Source organism: Eschrichtius robustus, chromosome 3 (genome assembly GCF_028021215.1).
Source record: "Eschrichtius robustus isolate mEscRob2 chromosome 3, mEscRob2.pri, whole genome shotgun sequence".
Taxonomy (NCBI): domain Eukaryota; kingdom Metazoa; phylum Chordata; class Mammalia; order Artiodactyla; family Eschrichtiidae; genus Eschrichtius; species Eschrichtius robustus.
In genome coordinates, this window is record NC_090826.1 from 84697803 (window position 1) to 84716305 (window position 18503).

The following is an 18503-nucleotide window of genomic DNA, read 5'->3' on the forward strand; positions in this document are numbered from 1 at the left end:
ACACTTTAATAATTTCATCATAGTTTAGGTATTGCAAAATGTTATAATTTACACTGCTGGGCTCCAAACACAATGCATTAATAAAGCAAACTCTTCAGTTAAAATATTAAATAAGTTAATACTACATGGAAAACAACCACATGAATCACTCTCAATATTACTTATTTATTTTTTAATTTTTAATTTCAATTTTTCCTTTTACTCGGTTGTACAGAAATTATGAAAATGTCCTAGGTACTTTCTGGAAGAGGGGGAGAAGAATAATGATATCTGTCACAGGAAAAGAAGCTCAATCCATACCTCCATGATCCAACTTGATCATGATGTAATAAACTTTTTATGTATTGTTAGATTCAATTTGCCCAAATTTTGTAAGAATGTCTGCATCTGTGTTCATGAGGGATATAAGTCTGTAGTTTCTTTCTGTTGTCTTTGTCTGGTTTTGGTATGAAAGTAATACTGGCCTTGGAGAATGAGTTGAGAAGTGTTCCTTCCTATTCGATTGTCTGTTAGAGATTGTATAGAATTTGTATTATTTCTTCTTTATGTTTGGTAAAGTTTACCAGTAAAGTCATCTTCAGTTTTCTTTGTAGGAAGATTTTTAACTAAAAATTCACTTTAAAAATATGTATAAAGTCATTAGGTTATTTACTTATTCTTAACATTGGTAGTTTGTGTCTTTCAAGGAATTTATCCATTTTATCTAAGTTATTGAATTTATTAACACAAAATTGTTCATAATATTCTCTCATTAGTCTTTTATAATCTGTAATGATGTCACTTCTCATTTCTGATACTGGTAATTTTTGCTTTCTCTCTTTTTTCCTAATCAGCCTAGGCAGAGATTTATCAATTTTATTGATTTCCTAAACTACAAAATAAAAACGAACACTCCCCTCATCCCCAAATTTTGGTTTCATTGATTTTCTCTACAGGTTTTCTTTCTTCTATTTTGTTGATTTCTGCTCTGGTCTGTATTATCTTTTTCCTCAGCTTACTTTGGCCTGTTTTTTAAGTCTCTTTAGGTGAAACTGAGGTAGCTGATTTTAGACTCCCCTTTTTGCTAACACAGATGTATAGTGCTATAAGTTTCCCCCTTGGTATTACTTTAGCTGTATCTTGCAAATTTTGATATGCTGTTTTCTCATTTCCATTGTTAAAATATAATCCATTTAAAATTAATTTTTGTGTATGTGTGCTGTAAGGGTTAACGTTCATGTGTCTCTTTTGATAAAGTTGAAAAATAAATTTAAAAATTCTAGAAATACTAATAGATACAATAGAATGATAGTAAAAAGAAAGCAAGGGAGCAATGAACATAGGCTTCAGACTGATGATTACTTAGGGCTAAGAAGAGGCAAGGTATGAGATAAGGGGACCATATTGTTTATATATTGTATTGTATTGTTTGTGTACTGTAAAGAACTAGCTTAAAGTAAACAAATAAAAGCAGCCACACACGGACTAATAATAATGATGAGTGTGTATCATTAACTGAGGATGTGATTAATCACATTCTGTTTTTTTCTATAGGTGGAAAAAAACAAAGCCAGCAATTTCACTCTTAGGCATATATTCTAAAGAAATTCTTAAACATAAAAAAGAAAATAAGTACAAGAATGTTCGGAGCAGCATTATTCATATAGTAAGAAAATAGAAACAACTTAAATGTCCATAAACAAGAGAATAGGTACAATATGTTATGTTCACATAATGGAATACTCTATACTAGTGAAAACAAACAGATTACAGTTATAGAATCCACGATTATGATTTCCTGATAAAAAAGGTAGGTTACAAATATACAGAGCATGACACCATTGACATAAAGTACTAAAATTTGCCAAAAAATTAGAATATATTCTTGAACAATTAACATATATAGTAGAAGGAAAATTAATTAATGTTAATAATAAACACCAAATTCAGGAAGGTGGTTATATCTGGTGGAGAGAGGGAAAGGAGAAGAGGAAGGAAACTTAGAGGGCGTGAACCGTTTAGTAATAATTTGTTTCTTAAACTTGGTGGTGCTTGCTTGATAGGAACAAAGAGGGCCTGGAAGATAACTCCTAAAACCACTTTCTCTTTCTGCCACTGCCCATTCAAACCTGCACTGGACTGCTCCCCAGCACTACCACTGGGAATCTTTGACTTTTGATGACCTTGTGTAGAGGAACTCTCTTGTTCCCTGGGCATCCAGTGGTATACCCCCAGCTTCTTTCAATCCTGCTGTTCTGGGTCTCTCAGCCTCCCCACTGGTCTCCCTGCCCTCCGCTTGTCCAGCCTCTGGCACTTTCTCCATATTTCCATCGGTGTTAGTGATTGTGCTACTTTTCTTTTTAGAATTTGAGGCTGCTTCTTGCTGTATAATATAGTGCGTACTTTTTAGTATAACATAGAGTGGTATTCACAAATTACACTGAGCTTAACCTTTCCAGTTTTATCTCTTACTCCTCTGTGCCATGCACACTCCACTTTAGTCACACCAAACTTCTTACACATGTACTTTCATGAATCCATATGATAATATATACTGGGACTTTTCTGTTTTTTGCATTTCACACTTAGTGCTGCCCTATATAACACACATTCATTACAGTGCTCTTTATCTCAAAAATATATTATATATTCACACCTCTACATTGTCTATGTATCATCTACCTATCCGTCTATCTAATATGTTAATGTGTGTGATGGATGAGCCAGTTCAGTAGACTGACGATCGGTCCAGGCTCTCAGCAGGTGAGCAGGAAGGAGCCTTTCACAGGATGCTTCAGTTTTAATGGTGCTGCACTTCGTTTTTAATTCCACCTTTACTCTTCCTTGGCCTCTCTTTCTTCCATTATTTTATCTTTTGGTAAACAGCTTTGACCCTTCACAGCTGACAAGATGAATAGAAGTGATGTTATTAGAGGTACAAAAAAATTGCCAAGAAACTACACCATGAAGTTTTATATCTTCTATGGTACATTCAGGGTAATAGTCAATGAATTAGAAAGCCCAGATCCGCAGTTAGAGGTTGGAAGAAGTACTTTTACCTTATTTATATCCTATAGATCCCTACAGCTTGGTAAGATTGATCTGCTATTGTATGAACTGCATGTGAATGAAATTATGGCTTGCAGCTTGTCAAGCTTGAGGGAATTTAAAGAGAATTCCACAGCTGGTTTAGTGTATGATGCTTGATATGCAGTTCCATGGGGACCATGCCACAAAGACTGTTCATATTACTTAATCATTTATTAGTTCATTCATTTTCAGAAACATACATCCTGCACTAAACAGATGTATGCCCATATCATCTTATCAACTCTTCAAAGTCCTGTTAAAAGTGCCCTTTCTTCTCTGCAAACTCCATGCCCGACTAGCCGGGGCAAAACCAATGATTTCATCTTTTGTGTTACCATAGCATCTCTATATACCTTTACTATAGCACTTACCATATTGAAGTGTGTATTTGTGTCTCCCTAAATATATTTTGAACCCCTTGGGGGCAGGGATCATGGCTTATTCATCTTTGTGTCTGTAACACCTAGCACAGAGCTGACACTTAGCAGATGCTTGATAAATATTTGTTGAAACAAAATAAAATATTTATTTACTATAGTTCTTCATTGAAACTCATAAAATTTGTACTCCTTCCTCCCTAGATACTTAACCATCTATGTGAAGGGAAAACTTGATTCAGAATAATAAATAGGCAACATTACACTCTATAGAGCTGGGCCTGCAATAAAAGACAGCTTTCTAGCTTCCACTTTTCTCACTCCTCTCAATGGCTCTCGTCCAAATCACCTATGACCTACATTCTAAATATAATAATGAAGATTTTTCCAGCCCTGGTCTCACCTTTCCTCTCTGACACATTGACACAGTTAACTGTTTGTTCTTGCACTCTCTGTCTTTGGGAATTCTTTCCTTTCATGATTTCCATGATGTTGCTCTGTTGTTGTTTTTTTCCCTAACTCTCTGATTGCGCCTTAGCTTCTTAGCAACTGTCTTCTTCTTTCTTTGGCACTCTTAGCCTCTCATTCTACTTGTGATTTTTTTGGAAATCATTCCTGCTCAGGTTTTAATTATTATCTATATTAATAGATAATATTAATCACTCCCAAATCTCTTTATTGAACTCAGAATTATATAATTGCCATCCACTTAGATGTTCAAAGGGAACTTCAATATGACCTCCTCTCCAAGAAACAGAATAACTTCCTACAGTACACGTTATATCACCCCAGCCAGAAATCTGGGAGGCAATGATGAATCTTTGCATCTCCCACATATGATCATTCTTACTTGTTGAAAAACCCTCTCCTCTCTACCCTCACATCCATCACCTTTGTGCACCATACTAGCTTCTATTTCACTCTCCTCCCACCCACACTCCACAGTCTTGCCAGCCCAATCCCTCAAAAACGTGAGTTGATGATGTTATTTTCTTGCTTGAAATCTGTTGATAGATTGGTCCCCGTCATAATAATAGGGAAATCTAAATTCCTTAGCACAATGTAAAGGCTCTTCATAATCCAGTCCATTTCCTGTTCAGCCTTATGTCTGGGCCTTCTCAAATTTCATCTCCAAGTTCCTTCCAAGCTGAAATACTAGTGACACCTTAACGTGCCCCTCTCTCATCTCCTGCCTCTTCAGATGCTGCTTGCCCACTTGGAACATCCTTATCCCACTTGTGTTTCACTTGGCTAAAGTGATCTTCTAAAGGTAATCAATCATTCACATTTATTCAACACATTTATTATGTGTTTGAGACATTGTCTGGGCTGTAGAGATAATTGCTGAACAGATTCAGCCCCTTCTCTCATGAAGCTTACATTTTAACAGAGGAGAGAGTAATTCAACAGATAATTATACTAATACATATGTAATTATAAGCTTAGGCAAAGGTCATAAGGAAAAGTAAAGAGTGCTCCCTAACTAGGCTATGAGCTACTTTGAGGGCACAGACTACTTCATTATTCCTCTTTATATTTTTAGTGCTCAAAAAGGATCCTCTGGGTCCCAGAAGGTGATGAGCGGATATTTCTTGAACTAATGAAACAAAAGTTGTACTTGTCAAGAATAAAAGGTGGTAGGGAGTTGGCTGTCTCTGAAAGTGTTATGCTTTATGGTATAGGTGGATAGCCTGTTGCTTATAATTCAGTGGAATCAATTCCCATATTTTAGAAGTAAATCAATTGATCTCTAAGATTTCTTCCGACTCTAAATATGATAGATTAATGACCCGTGGGATTAAACGACTTATAAGAAGGAACTTGCCTTGTATACTTTGCTGATACAATATCTAGGACAACACTTCCTCTGAGTGAGCATTTACTGTGTAAGAGAAAACAGATGCCTGATTTTTTTTTTTAAGATCCTCATTGTTAGTTTCAGAATAATCCAGAATACAAGGAGGCAGTCTATAAATGGACTTATAGATGACGTGGCTTTGTTAGGGGAACCACTGACCGAAACTGCCCACCCTGGCGAGGTAACCATTCGCATGAGTTGTTTTATGACAGGAGGTCCTGGTAAGGAACACGGAACTAACAACCCACCACCAACCGGAAGAATTCGGGAAAGGTCAAAAGGAGACGCCAGTCCATATGTCCTACCAACCTCCCAGAATCCTCCTCGCTGGAATCCATCTTGGCTGAGCAATGCGTGTGCCACCAGGAAGGACCCTGAGTCAGAGTGTGGCCAGAGACAGCCCAGAAACTAACTCCATTACCATAAAACCTGAGACTGTGAGCCATGTGGCAGAGCAGGCCTCCTGGGTTCCGTTACCCTCCTGCTCTCCACCTGGGCGCCCCTTCCGAATGAAGTCTCTTGCTTTGTCAGTACGTGTGTCTCCTCGGACAATTCATGTCCGAGTGTTAGACAAGAGCTCACTCTTGGGCCCTGGAAGGGGTTCCTCTTCCTGCAACAGTCTGGCAAGCTAATTAATAGCTTGAGGGCTCAGAGGCTATTATTATTTGTAATATTTTAATATTTGCTTTGTTATTTATAATATTTACTTAATTCATTGGTCTCTAATAGGTGTACTTTACATGATATAAAACATTAGAGCAAAAAAGAGGCAACTTGCAATTTTCTGTGCAGACAACTAAGTGCAAAACTAGGTGATATTTAATAAGCCAACTCGTTTTCTTCTTCCTTTGCTGCTTCCCTCACCATGGAAGCAGAGACCTGCTTTCTGAAATTGACAAGAACTGAAACCCTTTGTCACAGCAAGAGATGCCTGATCCTATTCCAAGTTTTTGCTGTCTTGATGCCCATCATACCCACCCTTCTTTTCTTTGAATGGCTCTCAACACAATGCATTGATGACTCGCCATGTTCCAGCATGGAAATGACTATTGCCTGGTGGGGGAAAAATACTTTTCAGTGGTTTTTGTTTTTACTTGTTATGGCTCTGAATTTTTCCTGCTTTGACATGACGGGTAAAATGTGCACAGCATTTCTGTGCCACCAGCAAACATATTTTCAGCATGCCTGTTTTCATGAAGAAAGTGAAGGAAGCATAAGGTTGGCACGGCAGTGAGTATGGGGTGTGTACATGGAAACCATCTGTTCGACATAAACTCTGCTCTGTTCTGACATGCAGGAGGAAAGGAATCTGTGAAATCGGAAGGTGGATTTTTTTTAATGTGTGAACTACCAAGTAACTTGGGTAATGGGTTTGGGGGCACCACCTTTGCTATTTATTGAGACCTCCCCCCCAATCCCACTTCAACTCCATTTCAGTTAGTCATGGTCAGACCAATATTTACTTATTAGGTTAATACTTCATTTAAAAAACTCTGTGTCATTATTTTTATGTTGGGATTGGAAGACGGAGGGCTACAGAGCGTTAGTAGGCAACATATTTCAGTTTAAAAAAGTGTCTGTTAGCCATGCCGTTAAGAAGAGGCATTGCTGCTTTTCTGACACTTCTACCGGAGCTGGATGAGCTGGGATCTGCCCTGCTGCAGAGTCATCTTCCTTAGTTTCTGTTTGGAGACTGGAATTCTGGGGGCTACTGCCACATGTCCCTAGAAGGGACCACTTCAACTCACTGACTTCTTCCTATGGAAAATCCATACTCATTCCATGGAACTGTAGCCCTGGTCCCAGCTATGCCAATGAGGGTTGTGTCCTACTCGTTCATATTAAACATGGTGAGGAGCCAAACACCAGATTTTCCTGACACCGGTTTCTCCAAGCACTGGCTTAATATTAGTCATCTCGATTTAATGTATTTGATTCAAATGAAAATCCTTATCCTCCTGGGCTAATTCTTGATCCAGATGAAAAAATAGAGTTGATGCTCAATGAAAGAGAGGAAAAGAAAGAGAGAGAAAATTGCACCCCCATGAGGCTCTTGTATAATGTAAATGGAGGCATGATTAAAACCGCTTCCCCTTTGTTTTCCGCAGAAAGGAAAGAGTGGAATGAAAATCAAACTGACCCCTACCAGTCTTCCTGGTCACAGAAACGATCATCTGACAACTACCAAGCTGCATCGCTTTCCCTAGGGGGTCAGTGTTTAGGGGACTGAGAACTGGCTGATTTGAATCACCGTAAACTGAAGCCAGCATACACTTGGACTGTCCTCTCTGGGGGGTCAAATCCACTGCTCTGGACTGGACACTGCAGAACAGCCAATGACATCATCAACACCTCCAAGAAATAACAGGGCCACCTCTGTGGTGCCTCGACACTGTTCTGTGGCGTCACTTGTCAGCTTTCTTCTTCTGTAGGAACTGGATTTTTGTTACATTCCTGCGCCCAGCCCGCAGCTCTTTAACTGAGGAAAAATATGATTTAACTACAAAGAGACCAATTGATAAGTCAGAGTCTGTCCCCAAAAACCCATCATCTGGAAAATTATCCTGAACTATTATCAAAATCTATTTCTACAATCTTAACATAGGTGGAGAACTTACCAAGTTAAAGTCAGGGGTGAAAAATGGGTTCTATCAGTTGGATTTAATCAACAAGCATTTTTTTTTTCTTTAGCTAAGAAGAGAGCTGATATCAAGAACAACATAAAAAAGAGGAAAAAGTCACTCTTAGTTAACCAAAAAGTGGATGTTTTGGAGTACCTATTATGTGCCTGCAGTTCAGGATAAAAAGATGAACAAGATAGAGTTTTTGTCTTCAAGTTGCTTATGGTCTTTTGAAAAATAGACTAGGAAGCCGACCTGTGAAATTGCTCGAATTAAAGCCTTCTCAAGATACTAAAGAAGCAGAGAGGAGAGAGCACTGAAGTCTGCCTGGGTGGGGGAGTTTTCTGGAGTCTTGTCAGAGGACTAGAAGTGTGGTGTGGCAAGATAGAGGGCGAGAGGCAGGTTTTCTCAGAGACCAGTGGAGTGGATTTCAGAGAAAAGCAAAGGCTTTGGTCTGCTAGATTGCTGGGGGCCTAATGATGGGGAGAAAGATGAAACTGAATAAAGATATTTGGTGGCCACATCATCAGGCCTCTCCTGGCTATTCAAAGCTCAAATTTTCCTTTCAAACAGAAATAACAAAAATATATCTCCATGTGGAGACACTGGTCTGCCGACTATGTACTTCTTTAGCCCGTAGTTTTTCTCTTCTTCATTCAAAGAGCTTAGGTTGTTGCATGAAGGTAGAAAGAAAAGGAGAGCTATACCCTGATTCCCCTTCCCTCTTCTTCGGAACACTCTCCCCCTGAGAAATAATCCTGCAATGGCATTTTAATGCTCTGCTTTTTACAGAGCTTCAGTATCCAGCTGCTGTGACTGGGGAGAGGGAGGGAGGGCATCTTTGGAGCACATATCCTTGAGAACATGAATCCACAGAAAGGGACAGCACAGAGGGACCATCTTTCAGATTTGGGGACCAGGAATAACACAGTACTAACAGCTTTCCACAGGCAATGCAAAAGGCCTGGGATAGTCTCTGTTATTAATACCTCCATCCTCTTTCCCTGTCTCAGGGTTTCATCATTCGGGGATTCCAGACAAAAGAAGGTTTTGCATTTCATTTTCCCAGTTGTTACCTGACTGCCACTGGGGAAGCTGATCAAGCCAGAAGGAATGCCTGCCTCCCTTTCCGCCTCCTTCCTCTCCACCATCAAGCCCTGCTGTTCTCTTTAAAGGAAAAAAAAAAAAAGACTTCTCTGACGAGGTACTCATCTCATATCTCTCTGACGTGGGACAAGTAAACCTTCCTTTTTCTAGCAGATTAATGAAGAGAAAGCCTTCTGTTCAGCAGGCATCCATGATTGGAGGCTGGTCCCCGAATGTGCTTATTCACATTTTCACTGTGCTGGCTGGGCTGCCTGCTGGCCTACATTCTGTTTCTGTCACTAGTTTGCTTTTGCTTTTAGCTCCTTCATTTGGCCTTATCTGTCTATTTTAGCTGCTATCTATTCCCCCTCTATATCTAGTATAGATTGCAAATTATATTTGTGATGAAGAGAGTTTTCATTTTGATGGTTTTGATTTTATTTCACAATAGAACTAAAGCAAAATAGGCTTTACTGCCCCCCCACCCCTTTTCTTTGGGATTATTGATTCAAATTAGTTTCAGAAGTAACCTGTTTGGTATGATCCAGCCACATCACACATTCTAGCTTATCAGAACTCAAGTCTCATGACTAAATGCAATAAAAATGGTCAAATATATCCAGAGTTAGGTTTCGAATTGAGATGAAAACCTTATGGTGTCAGTCAAATATACATGACATATGTAACTTAAATTCTGAGCTATTTCAGTGACTTTGAGAAAAGAAGTCAAGGATCAAATTGATTTCTACTGACCTATTCTTGGAGTGAGGTTTATAAACCCTATAATTGCATTACTCATGTTTCTATCATGAAATGGAAGGACATAATTTTAATATTTGAAAAAAGACACTGGATCCATGATCTAGAATTATTTAGTAGGTTTCAATAGTCACAGAATATTTCCAGGGTTTCACATGGTTTCACATCATTTCTCTTGATATGTGAGGTGGGCTTAATCATGTGTTAATATTCAATGAAAATTCACTGGTGGAAAGAAATCTTTACCAATTAATGACTAAGCTAACGATTTCCTAATCTCTACTGTGAATACAAGAAAGCCATGGAAAGAGTGCAAATTAGGCTTACAGGAGAACCTGTAATACTCTGAATACAAGTTAATTGTATCTTACAGTATGCCTATATTTTACTAACCATTTGATATTGATGTTTTGAGCTTTTGATATATGGATAACCTTTTCAAAAGCATTTCGTCTTTAATCACTTTAGAAAATTTTCTTTTGTTCATTCACCAAGGGTATAGATCCTAATCTTAAAGCATCTTTTGTTTCTTTGAATACAGTAAAACTTAGAAATTAATCAATTTAATTCAAGGATTAATGCCTTTATTTTCAGGTAATAAAGGTGTTGAGGGATTTGATAGTGATAGATACTATGTAATGATGATTTTGCTTACTGAGAATAACTAGACTAATAAGCTTAGCATGGGGACTCTAGGCCATAGTATATCTTGACTTTTTCTTTTTGCTTATATAAAGTGCAACAGAGAGAAGCTTACAAATATGCAAGGAACAGAGGACTGACTTAAGGAAGAGGCTATTTTCCGCATATAGCTAGGAGCCTGGAAAACAGGGTGCTGCTGGCATTGGTTCAGAAGCTCAGTGATGGTAGAGCCACTCTCTCTATACATCTCTTGGCCTTTTCCTCATATGTCAACTCGTGCACAAAAACGGCTGCTGCACTTCTGTTCATCATGATGATATTTATGTTCTACGCAGGAAGGGAGTGGCTGAAGGGCATGCCACCTGAGTGTTTTTATTAAAAGAAAAATGTATCTTAGAAACGCCCCATCCAGATATTTCTGCCTTTACATCTCTATTGGCCATAACTAGGTCTCAAGGATATCCTTAAACAACCACTGAAATTAACCTGGAAGAAGGAGCTGTGGGTGGGGAAGGGTACCAACAGTGTCTCTCAAAGAATGTGCTGAGCACAAGCACAGTGGTATGATTTATTTATTCATTTTTTAACAGTGTCTTAAACAAGAAATTAATTAAAGACAGTAGGAGCCATCTAGCTGGTTTTCCTACTTCCCTCTTTTATGTACTATTTTTCCTATGATGTCACAGTTTCCTATGATGGTTCTTTGGTGTCTGGGTTGAGCTTAATTAAATATTCCATAAATTAAGAATAGAAACCAACATAAGTTGTGCTACATGGTGCAATGTGACATGCTGTGACTATTCAGTCAATTACTGTCGTATGCCAAAAAATGCTGCATAACAAACTATAAAAGCTCAGTGGATTAAGACAATAAATCACTTATTCTTCAGCGTCTGTGGACAGCTGACTGGTCTGGACTATCTGAGGAAATTGGCTGTGCTCCAGCAGTCTCTCATCCTCCTGCCAGGGCCAGCAGGCAATCCCAGGCATGTTCTTCAAGGGCAAAGCCTGGAAGTGACAGAGCAAGCCACCCACAAAAGCCCTCTTCAAGCCTCTGCTCCCATTATGCCTCCCAACATCACACTGGCCAAAGTAAGCCCCACAGCCAAGTGTAGAATCAAGGAGGCTGGGAAATAAATTCACCCACAGGGTGAGCATTTTTGAAGATTAACCTAATTGGCCACAATCTTCCCACTAGCTGTGGTCATGATGGCTGAAAAATAGTGATTGCTCTGGCATATCCAGAATGACATAGCACATCTTCAGCACGTGTTTGAAAACAATGATATAGGAATGGCCTCATATTTTAACCTTGTATTCTTAATAACTATATATTTTAAACACTGTGGGAGAAAAAGAAAACTTGCTATCCTGCCTAAGATAAAATTTCAATGGAAACTTGCCCAACTAACATACACTGACTCCAAGGGAAGTTGGCAGAGTTCCAGACTTCTTAAGGGAGGAATCCCTAGAAATGCTACTTTCAAGGCAGATGTACATTTCCAAATCTTTATGAGGAAAGATTTGGCTGGGAAAATAAGCTCGATATTATATAAATGTGCAAATGTCATGAAGGGTCCATTCTTTCCCAAAGGTAGGGCACATGTCTAAAGAGGGAATGACCCCCAAACCTGTGCTTGCTATGCTGACAAGACTTAGGATATTTCGTGACCTAGGTGATCCCTTAATAAGGAGCTTTGTCCTTGTACTTTAAAATTCTTACTCTCCTACCATCGTCAGCCTCTTATACAGCCCGTATCCCATTACTGCAGAGACAGTGACCCTGGAGCATCTGGTCTAGATTCTCCTTATTGTTCCCTCCCACAGAGCAGATCCTCTATGCTTGGTAACATATTTCAGGCCAGACAGTGACTGAGTAATAATAGTAAGAGTAAGAGATAACATTTATCCAACACTTCAGGCACTGTACAACATGGGATAAATGATATTGTTTCCCACTTATAACAGATGAAGAAATAGCTGCTTTGAACATTTAAGCAAGTTGCCTAAGACCATACAGTGGGCTTTATTTACTTAAAAGCTAAAATGAGTCTATAGTGTTTAAGTTAAAGATATAAATAAATCATAATTAATGTGCTTGACTGTGTATTGAATAAAATTGAGGATTAGCCTCGAGGATGATGGACATGTTCTTTATTACAAATAGGTTAACTACATTTTGTACATAATTCCACCTACAACACACAAATAAAGGAAAAAATTATCATTGACCTTTGTGGTGTTTCTAGAGAAATAGAAATGCCAGTGGAGAGGTCTCCACTGCGATCTTGAAAGAAGATGAACAATTTTAGAAAGGAAACGTAGCCCAGAAATACTTTCAAGATGCTGCAATGCAAATTCACAGCTCCAGTTCATGTACTCCTTTGAGGAAGAGGTAGTCTCTGAAAGATGATAGAATTGACCTGTAGAATTATGATAGAAAGAGTTCACAGTATTAAGCTACTTTTGTAAGAGGAGGAGAGACAGAACTCCATTTTCTGGAGGATTGATGTGCACAGTGAACTGAGTGAATATCATCCATAAAGTCAAGAGGAGCTGAGCTGGTTGAACGGATAGGGCACATATTAAATTGATAGTGATTAATTAGTTTTGTGTCACATTGGTGTTTTAGACTTGTTCATGGTGTGGTTTTCAATTATTTTAGTATTATTGGAAGAGCCAAGATTAGACCATAGTTATTAGAATTAGATGAGTTACCTTATTTGCAGAGCAGGATAACCTTTGCTATTTTCCTTACACATAATGAGTGCCATTTGCAAAGAAAAGAAAATGAGGCAGCGTGAACGTCTACAGAGGCTTAGCAGTGAGTGGTCTACATTTTTAAAAACAGGATCAGATATACCATATGCTCAAGATTCAAAAAGATATTTCGATAGAATGTTTAAATTCTTATTGTTACTTACTGTCATTTTTCAGTCAGTCACAGTAAGATTCAAAAAGACAAGAGGGAACTGGACTTCTAAACTTCTGAGAATCACTTAGGAAATGAAGACATCCTGAAATCCTCACATTTAATTCAGAAAATATTTTTCCTGTGATGCCATGCAAGAGAATATGCTTGCAGATCTATCTATCTATTTATCTTTCTATCTAATCTATGTATCATCTATCTATCATCTGCCATCTATCTAACTATCTATCTGTCTATCATCTATCTATCTACCTATCTATGTAGAGACTCTTTATGAGACTCTCTGAATTACATATGACTTTCTACAAACCACAGTAATCAAAAGGAGTACATAGCTGGAAGCTTTGTCTGTTACAAAGTTTTATTCTATTGCATTGTTAGATGAAGAATGAGTTCAAAAAGGTCGACAGTCCTTCAGATGTTATTAGCAGATGTGGCAACATAATATCATAGTCTGTGTAGACAGAAGGTCCAAGTGACTCTGTGTGTGTGTGTGTGTGTGTGTGTGTGTGTGTGTGTGTGTGTGTGTGAGGGAGAGAGAGAGAGAGGGATCTGGAAAGTGACTAGTATAAAAATCCTCCTTTCATATTAAACCCCTGGTGAGGGACAATTCAACCTTCTAATAAGAATTCTAATCCCTCTTACTTCTTCTGGACACTGACTCTACTAATTGACCTATTCTGTTTTGTATATTCAAACTCTTTCCCCTTAGCATATAAACACAGAACAGTATCTCTCACTTTAAAGAAAGGTAAAGACCTGTCATTAACCTCATGGCTTGTATCTCCCTTCTTTTCAGAGCCACTTTTCTGGAAAGAATATCCTCCGCTTCCATGTTTTCATCCAGTGAAAACTGACTATATGTTCCAGTTAAGATCATTGTTGATTTTTAAATCCGTCTTTTAACATCTTATTTAATTTACTTGTTATGTTTACTGTCTGCTTTTCTTCCGTTACCACGTAAGCTCCAAGAGAGCAACTATATTTGTTTTGCTCACTCATGTACCCCTGGATTTTAGAATGGTGCCTGGCACATGTGGCACTCAAACCAAACCTACTGAATAAGTGAGTAAATTAATGAGAAGGAGGATGCAGCTGTGTAAGCTGTTGGTGCTGTTACTGCCTCCCTTCCACATCTGATTCCTGCTGAGCGGCAAATGCCCAACAGTTGTTCCTTCTCTCACGGGGTGTTTTGTAGGATTTTTGTAGACCCTACCATTAGAAACCTCTACATGTCACCATCCACAGATGTGAGTTGTATTGTCTGGTGAATTGGGCAAAGTCCTTTCATGAGAGTTCTAGTCTGGCTTCTTTCTAGACCTGGGGATTCATAAATCCTTGCACCCTCCTCACTCAAGTCAATAAGGAAAAAATAAAATTTTGCTGAGATAAAGACTACACGGAGAGACAACTGATGACTAGCAATACTCAGCAATTATGAGAATAAGTAAATCCTCTAAATACTCATCTTTAAAACCTACAAATAAGTCAGAGGAGAGGTAAGCAGAGTCACCTAATTCACGGGCTAGTGAATGAAGGTGTTAACATATCTGAAAAAAAGAATATGCTGAAGAGTTATAAAAATGGAAATATAGGAATAACTACATGCAAAGTTTAGCAATAATCATTCAAGTGTAGGTAATTTTATTTTCTTTTTTGATTATTGGACATTTTTTCCTGAAAGCCTGGTACTTGTGAAATAAGGACAATCTACTGTAATTTCTTTTTAAGAAGTCAAAGAGCTTAAAACAAGAGACATTTCTATGAACATCAGAAACAAAACTAGGATAGATCGCGTGGCCGGTCAAAGAAAGTAAATGGAAATCATGTATGCCATTTTTAGGTCTAAAAATCTTCCCATGTTCTTCTTCACTTTTCCCTCTTCCTAGTAGAAGACTCTGAAATACTGGGAAAGATAAGAAACATCAGTCTTTGAGCTATGCCTTGGAAGAAAGCTAACTATACACAAGCAGACCCATTATACCCTTTGTTATTGTGGTAAGTCACTGAAATTTTATAATTTTTCTTGCAGCCCTTAGACCAACCTGGACATAGAAATTGTTACCTCAAAGTGAGGTATTAATGTAACAAAAGCCCTAAGATTTATGACTTAGTGCTAAGATCTAGCTTAGCACTAGGCAGCAAAAACATAGTTCAAAAATTTGGAAAGATGGCGACTCATGTTGTGCAATGGCAAAACATCTCATAATACTATCGCCTACTATAAGTCAGAAGATGGGCAATGTATTTCCTGAGCCTGTATCTCTAGATTAGGATTTCTCAACAGAAGTACAATTGACGTTTTAGACCAGGTAATTGTTTCTTGTGGGAAGCTGTCCTGTGAATTGTAGGATGCTTAGCAGCACCCCTGGTCTCTACTTCCTAGATGCTATTGCATCTTCCTAGTCATGCCAATCAAAAATGTTTTGAAACATTGTAACACTTCCCCCTGAGGGGTAAATTACCACAAGTTGAGAACCACTGCTTTAGAAGAAGTGATGGGAGATAATGATTTTATATTGGCCACTATTGACTGCCTTTGGCTAAGTATTAAAATAGATCAACTCAAGGAAGAATTGACTGGTTTATAAGCAGAAATAAGAGGGAATAGAGAAACGATACATTTGCAGGTTCCAAAACTAGGAAAAGGTGAATCATTCCTAGACTTCAGACAGTAAGAGATAAGTTTGAAAAACACTTTGAGCATGAAAGTCTCAGGAAAACTTCTCAGAGAACAAAGAGGTTCAGTCCTACAAAAGAGATCAGATAGAGTGTGATCTTTCCACCTCTAGTTTCAGATAGCCTAAAGGTATTCATCATTATACTAAAAGAGAGGGACAGGGAGGCTAGAAGAAAATAAATCCATTGATTTTCAGAATTATGTCTAAGTACAAATCTTGCTTTTGTTTCCTGACACTTGAAATTGACTAAAAGCAAATAGATCAGAAATCTACATAATTTTTTTTTGGTGGGGGGGGGGTCAGGCTTTATGAAGATTATATTCTAATAGAAGAAAGTAGATAATAAGTTATCAAATAGTAAATAAATAATAAAATGTCACCAAAATTAAATACCATTCTATATTTGTTTGTTTGGCAAATTTTAAGAAGTCTTATAAAACTACTGGAGATGATGAGGGCTGGAAGAATATCTTAAACATGGCTGGTAGGAGTGTAAATTGGAAGGCAGTTTGTTTTTTTGCCCTGTAAAGTTGAACATAGCCTAAGACCCAGCAATTCTGTTTTTAGGTACATATATGAGAGAAACTCTTGCACATTTGTACCAGGAAATATATACAGAAATGTGCACAGCAATATTGTTAATAATAGCAGAAAATTGGAACCTACAATAGACTGGAAAAGAGGGAAAATTGTTATATTTACACTATGAAATGTTACATAGTGTAGGAAACAAATAACTATGGATACGTGAGGCAACATGGTTAGATTGTGCTTGAGGACGAGAAGTGGGCCCCAGAAGGTGACATTCGGCCTAAAGACCTTTTGTAAAATGAAAAATAATTTTAATAAAAAAAATCATTGTTCACCCATGTATATGTGTGCATGTATGTGTGTGTTTAGGCAAGAAAGTGAAAAACACAGAATTTGGGACAGTGGTTATCTGCCTCTGAGTAAGGCAGGAGTATGCATGAAAGAACACATTGGTGGAACTTAATGTTTTAAATCTAGGGGTTGGATGTTAGGTTTATGGATGTTCATTATATTTTGAATGAACAAATGAATGAATAGAAACCTACTAAGTTTTGGTTGAATTGTGTGGCCAAAAACAAAAAACAAAAAACCCACAAGCTCAGACTAAAACAACCTGCTGGTTCCCAAGTTCTCTCCAGCAGAAAGCAGGTTGTTGAAGCTATTCTGTGCCCGGAGAGGGCATGCTCCCCACCATTCACTTCAGATGTAACCAAGGAGAATGCCAGACAAGGAAGAATAGAAGAAGTTAGATCCAGGAAAGATGGAGAACCATGGACAAGAACGTCCAGAGAGTGGAATCAGGGTTTAATTGAGGAAGGATTTCCCATTGCATTTTTATAAAAAAATACTTCATTTTATATAAAAACATACATATATTAGACACATACACACATGTACATGTACACATGCCTACAAACACACACATACTCATGTACTTCTATACCTATGAATTTTAAATTTAGCAACTTTGAAAGTTTCAATCAAAGTTTCATGATTCTTGAGAATACGGGCACATCAACCCCACACAGATGGTTTCAGTGGTCATGAATTATCACTTCAAGTTCAGTCATGACGCCATTTGTTAGTCTACAGCCTTTTTGTTCCGTTTGAAGCAGTTTAATTGTCAATTTAATTCTGATGAAAAGAAGAAAACTAAGATGAAAATATTCTGATAAAATTTTGAGAACTAATAGAAAGAACCAAGTCATTACCATCAATGTTTACAGTTCTTGTGAAATGTAATTTTACAGGTATGTTTATATGTTGGTAATTCGTATAATGTCACTTTATTTCAGTGTATATTCATGAAATTCAACTGATTTATACACGTTGAAACAAATGAAATGATATAAGTATATAAAAGTTAAGATACATCCCTCCCAACCTCTCTTAAATTCTAATGTTTCTTGTTTAAGTCAACATTAATTATCTTGTGGTTTTTCTAGTCATTTCTTCAGGTTCATAAAAACATATTAAGATAGATAAAGAGACGAGATGGGTAGAGCATGCGTGAGAGAGATTTCTGGTGTTTCACTTTGTTCTGCTTTACTTTTTTACTTCTGTGTGTTTGTGTTTTGACAGAGTGGTGTCTGGGCTGATGATTTTACACTTGTCCCTGGGCTGCTCACACATCCTTTAGTTTTATGCTCAGTGGCCTGAGAGGCTGATCTCTACTGATTACACTAATTGCTTTTCTAGGGTTTGGCTTGTGAGAGGCCCTGGAAGAATATCAGAAGAAGAGAGGAGCGTTTATGCCCTTTGTTCCCCTTCTCGCAGCCACAGTCCCTTCCTCCACTGCTGCGGAGCTGGCTGAGGCTGTGTCCCTGGGTTTTTCCCTTTCACGAAGAGGGATGGCAGTGGCTTCCTGCTGCTGTCCCAGGTGCCTTAACAGCCCTTGTTGGCTCCCTTACCCCTGCGCCTTCCTAGTCCCTCACCCCGTGTTCATCA